Genomic DNA, 6,000 nt, shown 5'->3' on the forward strand with positions numbered 1-6,000 from the left:
GCTATCTGTAATTTCCTTGACAAAAGAAGATGTATTCTGCATTTCCTCCTTTAATACATTTGAGATAAATAGAACAGAAACAGCTAAAATTGGTTATTTTACAGGAGTAGAGAGGAGGAAGAGATATCCTCCAAGAGAAAAAACGCAAACTGTTTTTTATTTCCTTCCTGGATAAATATGTTTCAGGTTTTTGATCCATCTTTTTTAACACCAGTGTCTTCACAGTCAAGCGTTCTGTCTCTCTACCAAGTTGCACATTATGTCTCTCAAGTTTTTGGGTGTTGCTGTGCAAAACGCTAACGGTTAGAGATTTTCTTAACAACCCTTCTCTCCTGAATTCAACTGCAGTTGAGGAAAAGTCTATAACTGTGATTGAAAAAGCTCCAGCCTTCCTACTATCTAACCACAGAGGTATTTCTTTGTTTGACTTAGCCTAATTCCTCTAGGATCTAAGAGTCTGTTTCAGAGCATGTTCAAAACTATTCCAGTTTTAGCAGTTCATTTAGTTTGTCTTAAGCTTGAAAGGAATCCAAAAATTATGCAGAGGATTCCTTAAATCCTGAAGGGTGCAATCCAGGGGGGGCGGGGTGGTGGTGGAAAATATACATAATGTACAAGCAGAATTTACTCTCAATGAAAGTACAGCTAAATATCCTTTCATAATGACTGCAAGAAAAGAATGGTGTAATAGCTTAACAGGGAGAGCACTCACCGCAAATAGGAAATGTGTTAAATTCCTTCTTCATCCTGAGAGGTTTTACATGTATATCTCACAGCAAAAAACCTCACACTTAGCTATGAGGTTTCTTCTCCACAGGGTACATTTGAAAAGAAAACCGCTAATGTTCTTTATTTCAAAGAACAGTTCTAGGTGTATAACTTGGGGAGCCTTGGGACTGCATATCCCAAGCAGACAGAGATTGACTGTAAAAGTCCAGGGCAACTTAGCCTTAAACAGAGGAGGAAAGCAGATTTCTTGAAACATCTTGCCACATAGCCTCGTATGCCTCTACTTACCACACAGGTATTTAGATAACATTTCTTAGGACATAATTCTAGTCAGGAAATGTAGGAGAGATTGCATGTCCAGAGATTAGACACCTAAAAGTTAGTTTCTGAGCAAAACCACTTTTGGATGGTTATGGTTTATACTTAACTTACCTATTAGAACATAGATTTAGTCCTCCTCATGCAACAAAAGGTTTCAACTCAGCAGCTGATGTGACTGTAACTTTTTTTCTTACTAGAAAGTAATGATAGAAACAGGTGGTTTGGATTTTTGTTGTTGTTGTTTGTTTTTTTCTTTTTTAAACAGAAGTAATGTAAAAAGTTACTGGGTTTTATACTATTTTATTCACCTAATTCCAATAGCAAAAAATATCTCTTCCATATCTGGTTAATTAAATAAAACTCTGTGGTGGAACAGTTGATCTAGATGACAACTATCTGTCAGTCCTCAGCTGCCACTATTTCATCAAAACACTCTGGCACTGTGGGACTATGCCAGTTATATGACAAATAGGTAGCATTTAAACATGGACTTTATGTATAGCACAATGCCAGATTTCTTAATAAAAGCAGTCCTGGAACAATCAACCTCATCGCCTTGCTAATTTTCAAACACTGAATTCATCTAGCATATATTATAAATCATTTTCTTCCCCAGACAATAGGCATTTGGGATCCTCTGGCATTCCAAGGCCCTTTACTCACAAAAGGTCTAATTTTATTCCACTCATAGATTGTTCTTTTTTTTTCTTTCTCCTTGCAGCTTTAGTCATAAAATAACCTTTTACTTGAAAGAAATGCATTAATTGAATACATAAATACCATTAATGAGTAGGAGGGGATGTGGAAATGACAATATACTAAGAAGACAATTATAAGTTAAAATTGCCGATATATAAAGACACTGATGGAATGATTATTACTGTGCTGATCTATGTATATATACACACCCTTATGATGGAAATGATATAATATTACTTGGTTGGACTATGTATCCTATGACTGTGCTTGTGTTAATCAATGAAAGGGTTATAGTTTGGCATGGATATGACAACAGAACACAGCACTCCAGTGGAAAATGTAAAGCAACACAATCAGTCCCACTTAAAACATCATGCAGTCATTACGTTTTGGGAAGCAAACACATTTGTTCAGCATCTATCTTAATATTTTGCATGTGATTAGCTTAGCTCTGTCACACTGTGTAAGCATGCCAATAACATATTGTTGAAGCGATATCAGCATAAATGAAGCTTTTGTTTTGATTTGGTTTTTTTTTCTCAAGGGCAGTAAGAAGCATCCAGTAAATTGTGCTATATCTAGGCCTGTAGCCTGAACTGCAATCTCAGATACTTATGGAAATCAGGCACAGCTGGAGTTGATTCTCATTTACCTTCTCTGTGCAGCTGGATTTAATTCACAATTACCTTTTCTATGTCTTTGTCCAAAAAGAATATACTCAACGGTTGTTGATTTTTTTTCTAAGACATTACCATACTCGGGTTTTTCTTACCATTAGGAGGTTTTGATGATGGTCTTGACACGTATAACTTATTTAAATAGGCTGAGTTATGTTCAAACCTTCAGTTACTTCCATGGTCTGCTTCATTTATTACTTGCTACAGGTACATTCTTCTACTTCCAACCCAACTTTTTCTTAGGTACTGACTGGCCAGTATGGACAAACAGCTGCTTACAGCTGCTGAATAGAAGGCAAGAAAACCCTATCATCCCTTCCCTTAAGCCTGTCATGTGTTGTTATTAAAACTCAATGCTTCCCTCTTGCCAAAGAGGAAACACAAATTGCAATAACATAAACTTAAAAATGCTCTGTTGTGCAGATTTTCTCTCTCTACTCAAATCACTCTTATCAATCTACTTGTTTCTTCTTTATTCTCTTCCTCCCCACAACCCTACTGCTTATAATGAAAAGAGTCTGCAGGCACACCGAACAGAGCGGCTGAAGCCAATCTGAGGGAAACAGATTTGTCAGAAGCACCACAGAGCTCAGCGACAGAAGCACAGCGATGGGTGTCAGATATAGCTGCTGCAAATCTCATAGAAACACGATGGTTGGCTCATACTCTGGAGCAGATTTCTGATTGAAATGGATGGGGAAAAAGCTATGCAGGCAATCACAATCAGTTCATATGATGCCGTAATGTGCCACATTCCCTCGTGCTGGTAGGTGAGAGGTGGAGAGCTTCTGGACATCATCCAGAAATCCTGTGTTTTTATACAAAATAGAAGGTTATTTTTTGTTGTCTTAAAAGATTACATAATTTATTAAATTCATTACTATATTGATCAAACTTATTAATAATCAAATTCACATATCATCTTTAAACTTGCAGTCATTTTCTTCAATTAAAATATTCTCATAGCTATTTTATGAAAATGGGTATGTAGTACGTAGTATCACTGTGCAGCAAGTATATCAGAGTAAGAAATAAAAATTAAGCCGTCTTAAGTGGCATGAAAATCCACTGGACTGTGTTAACAACGACTCTCTAGATAGGTGAGACACGATTTTAAGAGATGATATCAAGGTCTGAACATTGTCCACAGTGATTTTAAATATTAATGAAGCATCACTGTGTAGCTCTGCATATCCAAAGATGAATTCCAGTTTAGTTTTATGTAGCTGAATAATTAATCTTTATTACCTTATAATCAAGGTTCTGAGTTTTTTTAACATTTACATGATTGTTTCATGCCTACAGGATCATTTTGCAGGTCATTCCTTTGTTTTTAACAGTTTGCTCCTCCATTATGAAGAACTGCCTATCTAACCACCCCTCATTGGATTGGAATTTAGCTTTTGTGAGTTGGATTAGACCATATTTTCAATATTGAAAAATTACCTGGTGACTGTATTTTTGGTGACAAGTCTTTTGCTATTCTTTCACGTCTTTTTTTCAGATAAGAATAACAATTATCACTTGTCTAGGTGATTACTTACTTTCTCAGTACACATAGGGTCATAGCAATTTTCCAGGCAAGCAATACAAAACCTCATAAATAGAAAAAAAAACAAAGGCAAATATATTTCTAACCAAAGACTTTATATCCTTAACTGCTCTATATTTAAGGCACAGTACCTGAAGGTATTAGGAATGGACATCTGCCTCTAGAACTGTATTCCCAGTTACCACCTGCCAGAAAGGTTTTCCATTGAGCTTTTACAGTGTTTTTGCAGCCTATGTATATAGGCCACAAGGGAGCAAGATATAATGCAGAAAGGACTGGCATGTACAATACCTCTCAGAAGAGTTTTGATTTAAGGCATGCCTGCGTAATAAGATCAACAAAAAAGGACAAGTCTACTCATTAGCAAAGTATCATCTAGTTATAAGACAATAATCCTTGTGAGCACTGATTTTTACCTAAATAATGGAAAAATATCCCTCATCTACTCTTTAGCACTTATGTGAAACATGAAGGACACCACCAAACTCAGAAGAGAATCAGCAGCAGCATTACATATTGTCAAAGAACTTGGAGTTTCCACTCAGAGAGTTATTTTCTTGTAAATCTTTCGAGACACACATGAAGCTCTGGAGATCTTTCTGGTATTGCAAACTGTTCCTTTATCTTCAAGCAAAACAACTGTAATAATACAATCCTTAACATCTTGAAGTCTGCAAAGAGTTCACAATGACCACTTCAAAAAGTATTTTCTAGAAAACATATTCCTTGTAAAATTGCAAAAGCTTGGGGTAGTTTACTAGAGTGATCATGGAATTTACTAGAAAAATCAGAGAATTCTAGCAATGTAACTGACTGTTTTGTCTGTCCTAAAAAAAAAAATAAATAAATCTTTTAAACATTAAATCAAATGAAATGAATAACCAATATTTTAGCTAATAAAAATCGTTCATTCTCCAGTTATGTAAATAAATGTTCTAAACAGTGGAAAAGCTCCTACCATCTAAGCTCTACTAAATCTGAAAAAATTCCAATATATTATCTAGGTGATTTTGAAATACACCTCACATACATTTGGATCAAGAAGAATTTAACCGAGTATTTGATCTGCTATTTATCTAAACTAATAATTGTATGATGACTATCATTCCCAGTGCATTTTGTAACACACATAAAGCTAAGGTAAAAGGATATAGTTTCACACTGAGTGACATGAGTAACTAACTGTTATAGTGGATGAAGACAAAAGCAAATCCTTTGGTTTTATAGGCAAGACATAGTGAAAGAATCAGACCAAACTCCATGAGCGCTAGACAGAACTTCAAACTTTGGACTTGAGGTTTATAGGCATTTCAAATTAGTTCTGTACCTTTCTGTGTTCTGTTCAGCATGAGGAAATATGGTCAAAACTGTGCACATACAGATGACAAAATATATTCTAACCATAATTGTGAACCTGCAAGGTATTAAAGAGTTAATGTGGATCAAAGTATATGAAAAATCTCTCAGTTTGTATTCATTTATCCCCCACAGAAAGAATTCTGACCTGTTGCTTCACTTTCCAAGTTAGTTCATAGTACAGACTGTTAAAGGGCAACAAAAGTAAATCAAAAGAATGTTCCATCTTACAAAGTATTCAGCAAAATGATTTTGAACAGTGGCTAGTTCAATGAAGTGAGAGGTAATTTTGAATTAATTTTTAAAATCAGTGTAATCACTGGTTAAGGCAACAACATTTTTCTTTAAGCAATTTGGATAAAAATTTCCTATTACATAGAGACTCCCTTTCTGTAGTCCCTTTCAGACACATCAGTCAGAGTAACATCTTTATACTGTTTGCTGTCATTCATTCCAAACAGGTTCACTAACAGTTGCCAGGGAGGGATCAGGTCTAGCCTAGGGAAGTAGGATGGAACAAAAACCAAAACCAACCTACCAAGAGAGTCAAATTACAATTGCACTTAGTGCATGAACTTTACTGGAAAGATGTTCCAGATGCAGATTTACTTATAGAAGAAAATGGACATTTCTTTCAAATGACTGCATCACTGCATGAGCTCCATT

General features: G+C 35.5%; 1 long non-coding RNA gene across 2 annotated transcripts in view; it reads right to left on the minus strand.

The window, feature by feature from the left end:
* The window catches only part of LOC130598666 (uncharacterized), a 30,393-nt gene extending 26,375 nt beyond the window's left edge, over positions 1–4,018 (minus strand). For both annotated transcript variants that reach the window (XR_008972053.1, XR_008972054.1), the window contains exons 1-2: positions 3,873–4,018; positions 1,162–1,243 (exon numbers count right to left, since the gene is read on the minus strand). This is a non-coding gene — a long non-coding RNA (uncharacterized LOC130598666). The remainder of the gene's footprint in view (positions 1–1,161; positions 1,244–3,872) is intronic.
* Between the last annotated feature and the right edge of the window lie 1,982 nt (positions 4,019–6,000).

Source organism: Pezoporus wallicus, unplaced genomic scaffold (genome assembly GCF_028554395.1).
Source record: "Pezoporus wallicus isolate ANWC-B61680 ecotype Strahan unplaced genomic scaffold, APGP_CSIRO_Pwel_v1 contig_4238, whole genome shotgun sequence".
Taxonomy (NCBI): Eukaryota; Metazoa; Chordata; class Aves; order Psittaciformes; family Psittacidae; genus Pezoporus; species Pezoporus wallicus.